The 12,106-nt window shown below is 47.8% G+C and overlaps 1 protein-coding gene across 11 annotated transcripts in view; it reads left to right on the forward strand.

Moving 5' to 3' along the window:
- LOC119956020 (serine-rich coiled-coil domain-containing protein 2-like) overlaps positions 1-12,106 on the forward strand; it is a 643,754-nt gene that overhangs the window by 264,324 nt on the left and 367,324 nt on the right. The window lies entirely within an intron of this gene.

Here is a 12,106-nt window from a genome sequence, read left to right on the forward strand (position 1 = left end):
TTACTTTTAAGAAGAGTCATCCGGTCTTGAGCCGTTAACTCTGTTTCCCTCCCGCAGACATTACCAGATCTCAGTTTTTCCAGCAATTTCTGTTTTTATTTCAGATTTACAGCATCCACAGTAATTTGCTTTTATATTGGGTGATTGTAATTCACTTGGCGTAATAAACCGTGAGGACTCAGCTCCAGGTGTGGCCTGAGATACTAAACCCAGGAAAAATATTTCCCAAGACTTTAAAAATAGAAGTGTTCCTGGCCTGCATGCACACAATGCAATAGGATACAAGGGCATGTGTGTACACATAAATGCTGCTCCATTCTTCTGAACTGTAGTAGCCTGAAACCATTCAGTGCATTGTCAGTTCCTTACCCAACAATAAAATAATTTCACTTGTCTGTTCCACCTGTATTTGCTTAGGAACAATTAATTTTTGACATGAGAGGAACACAGCTCCATCTTAGCAGTAATAAAAACAAAGTGTTGGAAAAACTCAGAATTAACGTTTTGAATTTTTTTCACAACTTGGGCTCTTTCATCTTGGCAGTGTTGTGCTTGCCGCAGTCTTGTAACCTGCTCTGCCACCGTCATTCACTAGAAAATGTCTTCGCATATTATACCCGGTGTATCTGTTGCTGAGAAGTTCACCTGTAACCTCATGATTACACCACATCATAGAGTCAATAACCATATCAAATGTGTGTGAAACGGTTGTATTCAACATCGCTGGTTCTTGGGCGTTTAGCTCTCAGTCGTCACAGAGTGATACGTTTTAAATGGAAAGGAAAAAGAAAATGAAAATCACTCTTGGCTGTGTCTAAAAATCTTTTGTGCTGTAAAGCAATGCGACACTTTCTGCCTCGTGATTTGTCACAGCCAGTACAGGGTGCTACAAATGATATTGTTGGCCAGATTACCTCTGAAGTGGTAAATTGGCTTTAAAAACACTCTACAGTTGAGCCTACCCATTTAAGGTCCAGTAGTATATGAGAAAAGTGTCCTTTTAAGTAAAACGCTGGGTTTGGATCTTTTTTCAGAATAGCAATGGTTTAGTAATTAGTTATAAACTAGCAACCCAGTGGTTGAGAGTTCAAATCCTGTCGTGAGAAATTGTCAAATCATTTTGCTGGCACAGAACATTAGCAATACAGGTTTAGAATTTATTGCAACAATCTCAGTGGCTTTACTAATGACTATATAACCCCAAGATATGACTTTTAATGCAACTAGAGAAGAACAATGGCGGTATGGTAGCACAGTGATTGCACTGTTGCTTCACAGTGCCAGGGCCCCAGGTTTGATCACTGTCTGCACATTCTCCCTGTGTCTGTGTGGGTTTTCCTTCGGGTGCTCCTGTTTCCTCCCACAACTCCCGAAAACCTGCTTGTTAGGTGAATTGGACATTCTGAATTCTCCCTCAGTGTCCCCGAACAGGCGCCGGAATGTGGCGACTAGGGGCTTTTCACAGTAACTTCATTGCGTGTTAATGTAAGCCTACTTGTGACAATAATACAGATTGTGATGATTATGTAGTCCTTTTTGTAATCAAACTAGATAACCCAAGCAGGTCACCTTGTTCACTTGGAAAACACATTTTTCCCTTTCAGATGTGCCCCAGTTTTCAAAAATCACCACAGGACCTCCTCCAGAATTGCTATGTGCTCTTGTTCTTGTTCTAAAGCCCCCTTGATCGGAATGTTCTTCAAGTACACCCACTACCTTAAGTAATCCTTGGAGTATGTTCCCCATAATCTGTTGGAATATGGTGCACAGTGACGAGACCCCGAAGGACAAGCGAGTTTAGGTCCTTGTGTATGTTGATCGAAACATATTTGCGGGAATGTTCGCCGAATCTGAGTTAAAGATGGCCATGGAATATATATAACCCAGTGATGTCTGGCCACCTGCTAGCTTGGCACATAGGTCCTCTATTTGCGACATGTGGTACCTATCCAGTTTGCAAAGCTGATTGATCGCAAGCTTATAATCCCTATAGAGGCGGTCTAATTTAAGGAAGTAGGCGACAGGTGCTGCCCACTTTGAATTGCACAGGTCTTATTATACTTGGATTTTCCAGGTGCCCTAGCTTGGTTTCTCCCTTCTCCAGCGGGGGTTATGGACCTTATTTTGTTGTAAAATATTTCGGCGTAGCAACCAGGTTGATATAAATTCTGGCTCTGGCTGCTTTTATTTTTCCAAGGCCCTCCTGGAAGACTTCAGGGTTTTTGCTGATGACTTTATACTGTCCCCCTCTGTAGCCAGTTCAGTTCGATCCATTTGAGGTTAATCTCTGCCATGATACTTGGTCACTCTCCCTGCCCAGCGATGAGTGGAAGTGAGGTTGATTGCTACCTATAGGTTAGTGGGGTCATTGTGTTGCCCCTAATCCGTAAAGATTCCCCATGTAGGTGGCTAGTCTGGCTCTCATGTCTTCTCGACCCGAGGGTTGGATACCAGTTTGGAGATAATCAAATGTCATCTCTGCAATGATGGAGAAGGTGGCCTCGTGTCTACCTCCATTTCCAATGGGTGACCATTTAACAACAATTCTGTCATTATTGGGGTTACCTTGGTCGCGTTGATAGAATTTAGTTGCATTATTTCTGCTTCTGGGAGTGGGTATATCTACATGGTCTGGGCATGTATTGGTCTTAGCTTCTTCCCTGAGTCGTACACCTATTACCTACTCCTAATAGCTTTGCCTCGGCTGTGTCTTGGTTTAAATGCTTGCAATAGTCAATTGTCTAACTCTGCAACATTCCGGAGGGATTTCCCTAGCATCCTAAGGACTGTCATAATATTGCCTTGACTGCCGTACTGAGCTCCAATTTGGTGATGGACTATTTACACAGGTGCCTTTGGTTGATGAATGGTCACTTTTGCATGAGGCCCCTCCCCCTAACCAGAGGATATTGCTGTCTGATGTTCCTCGTAGTTCCTAAACCTCTGTCTGCATTCTCCAGAAAGAGGGCTCTCAATGTTTTTTTTTAGGTCCAGATTGAGGTCAACCAGTAACTCTTTTTTTTGAGTTGTCACGTTGTTCATTCCGCACACCAATCTGTCTTGCAACATCTTGGTCAGGGATGGGCCGACTTCACGTTCTGCTAGTGTGGTGAATGTAACTTAGTAATTCACACTGTATTTACCAATACCATTGTAAGCGCAGTAGCGTTATCCGACCACTAGGGGGAGTAGCTCTGGGAATGCTCAGGAGTTTGTACAGGGCTCCCTTGGCTCCGCCCACGACTCCTCCCCCTGGACTGCTGTATAAATACCCTTGTCCAGAGCCAGCCTGCAGTTCATCGAGAGTTCAACGGGTAACAGGCTGGCTCTGTAGTAAGTAGATTAAAACCACTGTTCATATCTTGAAGCATGTGTCTAGTGAATTGATGGTTCCATCAATTTAATCTACTTAAGAACAGTCAGGACCGATCATGGAATCAGCCCTCAAGCCTGGACGCCTGGAACTCGACCCACAGGATGCAGAGGCAAAAGAAATCTTCTCCCACTGGCTACGGTGCTTTAAGGCCTACCTGGCAGAAGTGAGCACAGCCGAAACAACAGAGGAACAGAAGTTAAGTCTACTGCACGTGAGGGTGAACCACAGAATCTCTACGCAACTAAACTCGGCCGGTTCATATACTGCAGCGCTAGCGTTACTCGATAAGATGTATGTAAGGCCCATTAACGAAGTTTACGCACGCCATGTGTTCGCGACTCGCCGCCAGCGGCCTACAGAATCACTCGCCGAATTTTTAAGAGAGCTCAATAATCTATCAAATGACTGTAACTATCAAGCGGTTACCGCGGCTGAACGTAGAGAACTTGCTGTACGCGATGTTTTTGTAGAGAGCCTCAGGTCTAATTATGTGCACCAACGACTGCTGGAAAAGGGGCCCAAGACTTAGAAACAACTGCGGAAATTGCTACCACGATAGAGGTCTCCTTCCGCAGCCTCACCTTGTTCCCTGCGGACCCCGCGACCCAATCATGGGCCCCCGACCAGCGACTTCCCCAGGCCTGTGCCACGCGGCCGCCCAGCCACTAGGCTGCTCCAGCCAGCCACTACGCTGCTCCAGCCTGCCGTTTCTGCAGCCAGAATCAGCACCCGCGGCAGCACTGCCCGGCCCGCAACGCGACCTGCAGCAGCTGCGGGCGGAAAGACCACTATGCAAGAGTGTGCTCGCAAAAAGGGCCCCAGCTTCCAACTCCCCAGCGGCACAAAGTAATCGCTCCCCACACCCGCGGGGCCTGAAACGCTGCGGCCTATGCCCCGACCCCGCCCCCTCCCACCACGTGCGATCCGTGGGGGCCGCCATCTTGGCAAACCTCCACCGCGGCCGGCCACGTGCGACTCATGGGGGCCACCATCTTGGACGCCATCTTCCTCGCCGCCCGCCACGTGCGATCCACGGGCCCGACCTGCATCTCCACGCTCGGACAACTCATCGGAAGAGTACGACCTCCCCGGGCGCTCGTCACGCGGCCCTCAACTTGGAGCAGTCCCCCTGGATCAATCACGCCCGAAGCATTTGCGAAATTCGATGGCAGAGGTCCAAATCAATGGGTACAGCACGCCATGCCTTTTCGACTCTGGGAGCACTGAGCTTCATACACCCAGGTCTGGTAAGACGCTGTTCGCTCCCCGTTTTCTCCGTGCGGCAAACTATCTCGCTCACTTCAGGCTCGCATTCTGTCCAGATCCAGGGGCGCACCGCCGCGACACTCTCAATCCGAGGCGCTAGCTACTGAAACTTTCAACTCTACGTTTTGCCCGACCTCTGCGTGCCACTCTTATTTGGCCTAGATTTTCAGTGTAACCTTAAGAGCCTCACCCTCAGCTTCAGCGGGCCCCTGCCCCCACTCATTATCTGCAGCCTCGCTACGCTGCGAATCTCCCCCCTTCCTCTCCTCTTTACAAAGGACTGTAAACCTGTAGCCACTCGTGGCAGGTGATACAGCCTGCAGGATAGGGTATTTATCAGATCAGACGTCCGAAGGCTTCTCAGTGAGGGGATTATAGAGGCCAGCAATAGTCCCTGGAGAGCTCAGGTGGTGGTCGTTAAGACCGGGGAAAAATTCCGCATGGTTGTCGACTATAGTCAGACCATAAATAGATTTACGCTCCTCGACGCGTATCCATTCTCCAGGATTGCAGACATGGTAAATCAGATCGCCCAGTGTCGGCTCTTTTCCACGGTGGATCTGAAGTCTGGATACCACCAGCTCCCAATCCGCCCGGAGGACTGCCACTACACGGCATTCGAGGCCGTTGGCCGCCTCTCCCATTTCCTCCGGGTCCCCTTCGGTGTCACTAATGGGGTCTCGGTGTTCCAATGAGCAATGGACTGAATGGTGGACCAGTATGGGCTGCGGGCCACGTTTCCGTACTCGGACAATGTCACCACCTGCGGCTATGACCAGCAGGACAGTGATGCCAACCTCTACCGTTTTCTCCAGACGGCTCAGAAATTAAACCTCACTTATAACAAGGAGAAATGCGTTTTCCGCACAAACAGACTGACCATCCTCGGCTACGTCGTGGAAAACGGAGTCCTGGGCCCAGACCCGGACCGTCTGCGCCCCCTCTTAGAACTCCCCCTCCCCCATTGCCCCAAGGCCCTCAAACGGTGCTTGGGCTTCTTCTCCTACTACGCCCAGTGGGTCCCTAAATATGCAGACAAAGCCCGCCCACTCTTTAAGGCCACACAATTTCCCCTGTCAGCTGAGGCACGCCAGGCCTTCAACTGCATCAAGGAGGACATCGCCAAAGCGGCCATGCAGGCGGTGGATGAATCCACTCCATTCCAGGTTGAGAGCAATGCCTCAGAGGTAGCTCTAGCAGCCACACTAAATCAGGCAGGGAGACCATGCAGGCGGTGGATGAATCCACTCCATTCCAGGTTGAGAGCGATGCCTCAGAGGTAGCTCTAGCAGCCACACTAAATCAGGCAGGGAGACCAGTCGCATTTTTCTCCCGTAACCTCTCCGCTTCAGAACTCCCGACACTCCTCAGTCGAGAAAGAAGCACAAGCCATTGTGGAGGCTATTCGTTACTGGAGGCACTACCTCGCAGGTAGGAGGTTCACCCTCATCACCGACCAAAGATCGGTTGCCTTTATGTTTGATAACTCGCAAAGGGGCAAAATAAAAAATAATAAAATTCTTCGGTGGAGGATCGAACTCTCCACCTATAGCTACGATATTAAGTATCGACCCGGAAAGCTCAACGAGCCTCCGGAAGCCCTATCCCACGGGACATGCGCCAGTGCGTCATCCGCAACGACCTCTGCCACCTGGGGGTCACCCGGCTCTTCCACTACATCAGAGCCCGAAACCTGCCTTCCAACGAGGAGGTAAAAGCGGTCACCAGGGACTGCCCGATCTGTGCGGAGTGCAAACCACACTTCTATAGACCAGACAGGGCCCACCTGGTCAAGGCTTCTAGGCCCTTTGAACGTCTCGCGATTGATTTCAAAGGGCCGCTCCCCTCAACTAACAAGAACGTTTACTTTCTAAACGTCGTAGATGAGTTCTCCCGTTTCCCATTTGCTATCCCGTGCCCCGACACGACCTCCCACACAGTCATTAGGGCCCTGCATAGCATCTTCACCCTGTTTGGTTTCCCCAGCTACGTGCACAGCGACCGGGGTTCGTCCTTCATGAGCGACGAGCTGCGTCAGTACCTGCTCGACAAGGGCATTGCCTGGAGCAGGACTACCGGCTACAACCCCAGGGGGAATGGGCAGGTGGAGAGGGAGAACGCGATGGTCTGGAAGACCGTCCTACTGACCCTCCGGTCTAGAAAGCTCCAAGTCTCCCAGTGGCAGGAAGTCCTCCCAGACATGCTCCACACTATTGGGTCCCTCTTATGCACAGCGACCAATCAGACCCCTCACGAGAGGCTCTTCATTTTTTCCAGCGGCACTACCACGGGGGTCTCACTTCCGGCATGGCTGAGGACACCGGGCCCGGTACTCCTGAGGAAACACGTCAGGGCACACAAAACCGACCCCCTTGTTGAGAAGGTGTGCCTGCTCCACTCCAACCCCCAGTACGCCTTCGTCGAGTTCCCTGACGGCCATCCGGGATCTGGCACCCGCCGGATCCAGCGCCCCCTCTACCCCCACAGAAGGACCCCTCACCCTACACCCCATGCTGCCGCACCCTCGTGCTCCCGAGCCCACGAGGTCGCTCCACCAGTTCCGTGCACCTGCGCCGGCCAGCCCCCAGCGCCCCCAGTTCCCGGTCGAACCAGAAGAGTATGAAGCTCGGACACAACCATCCCTGGAGTCCGCCATCGTACCCCAGCACACAACACCCATCCAGTCACCGCAAGAGGCTGCAACCCCGGTGCTCCGCAGATCGCAGCGGACAGTTCGACCACTTACTTCTGTAGACAGACTTACTTTGTAGACCACCACCCCCGCCGGACTTGATTTTTTTGCAGGGGGTGAATGTAACTTAGTAATTCACACTGTATTTACCAATACCATTGTAAGCGCAGTAGCGTTATCCGACCACTAGGGGGAGTAGCTCTGGGAATGCTCAGGAGTTTGTACAGGGCTCCACCCATGGCTCCGCCCATGACTCCCCCCCCCCCCCCCCCCCCCCCCCCCACCCCCCCTGGACTGCTGTATAAAAATCCTTGTCCAGAGCCAGCCTGCAGTTCAACGAGAGTTCAACGGGTAACAGGCTGGCTCTGTAGTAAGTAGATTAAAACCACTGTTCATATCTTAAAGCACATGTCTAGTGAATTGATGGTTCTATCAGCTAGTTTCCGTAATCAGGTCAAAAATTCAGTGGCCAGTGTCCCTGGGGTTTTCCCTGCAATGTTAAAGCGATACCTCTGGAGGATGATAGAGGACTTTGGGTCATACTGATTTTGCACTAGGTCTGCAAGCTAACCAAACGTTTAATCGGGGGTGTCTGAGTAGGTCAGGCTTTTTTATCATGCTAAATGTTGGGGCCGTGTATTCTGTCAGCAGAATTTTGCTTCTTGTTTCCCACAATGTTGTTAGCTTGAAAGAAGTAACACATGCGCAACTTGTGTTAGGCCCGCTCTTCTCCGCTAACATCAAATGGTTTGGATTTTCCGAGGCATTTTGTTTCATACCTGATTAGCCGCTCATTTTCGAATCCGGAGGGTGCTTAGAAAATATTGTTTTTACTCCTCATCGCCAATGTAATAACTTCGCCAAGTCCAGCCTTCCAATAACAAACACCTTTATTGCAGTACCAAAAAAGACCGAAGCTGTCTTATAACACGTGCATCCAAGCCCGGGGACACGTGGAGCAGCTGTCCAGGTTGGAACTGCGGGTTTTAAATGCCTACCATTTCATATTGGGTGAGCTACCACCCGCTTAATAGGGAAATTTATATTCCATGAGCCCACGGGATATCTATTGACAGTCTCGCATGTCTTTCGTGGCCATCATAACAGTGATATTGCTATGTCATGGTGTTACAACATCTTGGGCGAGTGCACGGTCAATTCCGGCCCCCCTTGACCCGGAGTCACAGCACAATTGAATTTACCAATAATTCTTGGAACAATGCTTGTACGTGAACGCACGCACGTGCCACACACATACTCATGAAAGTGCACGCACACACGCAAATGAACACAGAAAGAATGAGAGGGATGAAAATAATAGGTAAAAGTACAAAGAGTCTTTTGTTTCAGATGATTGTCTTTACACGCACTTTGCTTCAATCCAGGCTTTCGGGTCGAGATTTCTGCCTTCCAGCCGATATGGTTTTCACTGTAGATTCATTCAGTTTCAGAAATATAGCAGCTTATCTGGAGAAAAACAAGGGGAGAGGCATCAGGTCCTCTTCTTTCAGCATCCAGATCTCCAACTCTGCTTTCCTTGGGTATCTGGAAACCATCCCACTCAGGCAGGATCCAATCACCACCTATTACTGAGCAGAACACAGCCTTTTCACCAACTCATTGACCACCAGCCAATCAATCGAAGTGAGTCCCACCCCATCTTTTGGGTGCCACATGTTTTGCTGCTCGCAAATTCACACCAGATACCGTGTTGCAACTTATTGAGTTCTCATTCGCTCAGCTGCGTGACCTGAAGAGACATGTCCATTTAGCATCCATGGATCAAAATGATAACGGCAAGAAAAATAAAGCATGAGGAAATAAAGGAAACAACAGGGAAGGACCCTTACAATGGCTAAAAATTATTTGTGGCATGCACCAATTAATCAGAGAGCCAATTTCAATTTAAATTCTTAAAAAAGAAATTCTTCCTGCTTATCAGTCATAACCTGGGTTAAGCAAATGGAAAATTCATGAGAGAAACATTTTTGTTCTGGAATGTCTGTCACTGAATAAGCAGTTTTACTATTGACCTCCAGCTGTTGCATTTTACATATTATGTTTACTTTTGCCGTACAACGTGGCTTGCTGGATGGACGTGTTACAGTTTAAGTGGAGCATACTCCAAAAGTGTAACTTTTATGCTGTGTTCAAAACCCAGCGCAAGGTGGGAATGCTGCCCATGTTAACAGTCTCTCTCTCAGAAGCCATGTGGGTAGGAAAATTCTTTCTGATATGAATCATGTGTTTACAGTTAGAACTGTATCCAGTTTGCAGACCGCTGAAAAACAGCAGCAGGGCCAAGTAAGTCTGCCCTAATAAAGGGTTATTGTGTATTTTACTCACCTGACTGAGGCTAGAAAGCAAGTGCAGGAGAACTTTTAGCGATGAAGTAAATGTTTCCAAACTGCTTTCGGTAAAATTTAATAAGAGAAACGTTTCTTATGTTTGCTGTAGGGCGTAAATTAGAGTTTTCCTTGGAGCTGCCAGGAATAGGCCGTTGTGCAAATGGAGAAATGCTGGAACAATGAGGAGGCCTGTGGCAGAATTGTTCATTATGCTTAAAAATACAGCTGTAGTAGCTGCTATTGTACTGGAGGAAAATAGAGTTCATTCTCTGCACCATATAGTAAATTTAGTGTTTGATATGTTACTTGTTACGTTGTATGACTACCTCATTCCTTCTGTAACTCTCTCTGCACCTGACACCTCATGAGGATTAAACGGTTCCCAGGTCAGTTCAATACAGAAACAGCTTGTACTGAGAGTAAGACCATGTTAGAGAAAGGACCCTGACCTTGGATGGGGGCTATACATGGCAGTGATCTGTCTTGTTCTGGAGTAAGGATGCTTTTTTTTTTGATGGGGAGAGTAGGGGTTGGTTCTGCTAACTGTCCTTCACAATGATGTCATTCTTGAGTGTGGGACAGGCTGAACAACGAAGAAAGTATAGGTTAACCTTTCTTGGAATGAGCAAAAAGAAAATGTGCGATGGGGGACGAGAGTTGACGACAAATCAGTAATGACTAAGCCAGGAATGTGGACTATTATTATGGAGGGACAATTAACAAATTTACCAGTTTGCAAGCAAAATGTTTGAAATGTCAGCCAGGTGAAGGCTGGTGGATCAGCTCAGGAAGCCTTGTTGCAAGACAGTAAAAAGCCCTGAAGGCTGTGTAGGTAGCTAAATAAGGAAATGAAAAAGGCAATGAAAAGGATGGTGCAAAATGGATAGTAGAAGCTGGCAAAGAAATGAGGTGTGAGTCAAGGCTTCAAGTTGAAGTTAATGGAAGAACAAGAAGGCTGCAGAGTGTCAAAAAGAAGATAGGTTAAAAGCACATTACTGTGGATACTGGAATCTGAAATACAAACACAAAGTGCTGGAAAATCTCAGTTTGACAGCAGCTGTCTAATGAGAATGGAGCTGAAGTTTCGTGTTTGGATGTCACTTTGTTAAACCTCGAGAGAACTGGAAATAGAATGGGATGTACACTGTTGTTTGGGGGATGGTAGTGGAGTAGTAGGGCTGGATAGAGGACTAGTGATAGGTGGAGGCTAGGGAGAGATTGACAAAGATGTCGTGGGTAAAAAGACAGAGGGAATGTAAATGGTGGTGATCATGGCTAAGAAGCTTGTCCAGCATGTTCTCATTTTGTTTGAGAAAGATGGGTTAGGTTGCTGCAGATTGTGTTGAATCTGTTGAAACAGTTTAGCTGGCCAAAGCCTGGATGGTCAACGCTGAAGGTTACACTGGTAGATTGAAGTGAAGTGTTCGCATTCAGTGAAAAGGAGACAGCACGAGAGCAGCAGAAGTAATGCTTATTTTGATTGGAACAAATCCACAAAAGCCGCTCAAGGAAATGTTTGCCACCTGGAGGATGATATTGTATGTGGCAGAAATGATGCAGGAACAATAGTGGGATGGCAATTGAGAATCAGTGGAAATAAAAAAATTCAGGGAGTAATGAAAGCAGAAATTGATTTGAGGAAAAAAATACATTTCTGAAGCTCTGGTATGGTACGTAGAGCCATTGCAAGGAATTGGCAGGGGCACTAAACATGGGGATGATATTGAGGAAATGAACAAAGGCATTATGGGTAGTTAGGCCAAGTTAGGAGTAAAATTTTACTGCAGTAGAATAAGGAGTTAGGTTAGTGGACTTAAACATCAACTGGGATTCAAGGCAGGAAGAGGGGGATGGGCAGTCACTAGGACCATTTGTTTGTTGCCTGGGATACAGGGAAAAGGGGCCTCAGGCCAGGTTATGGAATTTGGGGAAAGCCTATGGGAGCTTTGCATTTGCACTGTTGCCTTATTTGGTCGTATGTATGTGAAACGTGATGCAACTTGAATGTATATGAAATTAGATGTTTTTTCCCTTTGTCTGCACTCTGTCTGTTGAAGATTCAGGAGACTGTGATTGTGTCCTGCTCTCCCAATAGAGTGAGTCACCCCAGCTAGCTGGTTAAAATAAACAATAATTGATACCTGTAAATCCGTCTCAAATTTTATTGAGCCCAGACTGGCAGCAAAAGAATCAGGATTCACAATATCAGTCCATGTAGCTAGGCCTCAGGAAGCATAATCTTGGCAGTTGTAATCTGTAGATTTTGTACCATCTGTGTTACTTGAATTTGCAGGGTTCTGTTTTGCCAATTGGTAAGCTTGGGCATTTCATTCCCCCAATCCTACATGGAGAACTTTATTTAGGTTGATATTCCCTTTTACAACTCGACTTGAGAACTGCTGAACGTGATTGGGCAAGATCAAT

Source organism: Scyliorhinus canicula, chromosome 22 (assembly GCF_902713615.1).
Source record: "Scyliorhinus canicula chromosome 22, sScyCan1.1, whole genome shotgun sequence".
Taxonomy (NCBI): Eukaryota; Metazoa; Chordata; class Chondrichthyes; order Carcharhiniformes; family Scyliorhinidae; genus Scyliorhinus; species Scyliorhinus canicula.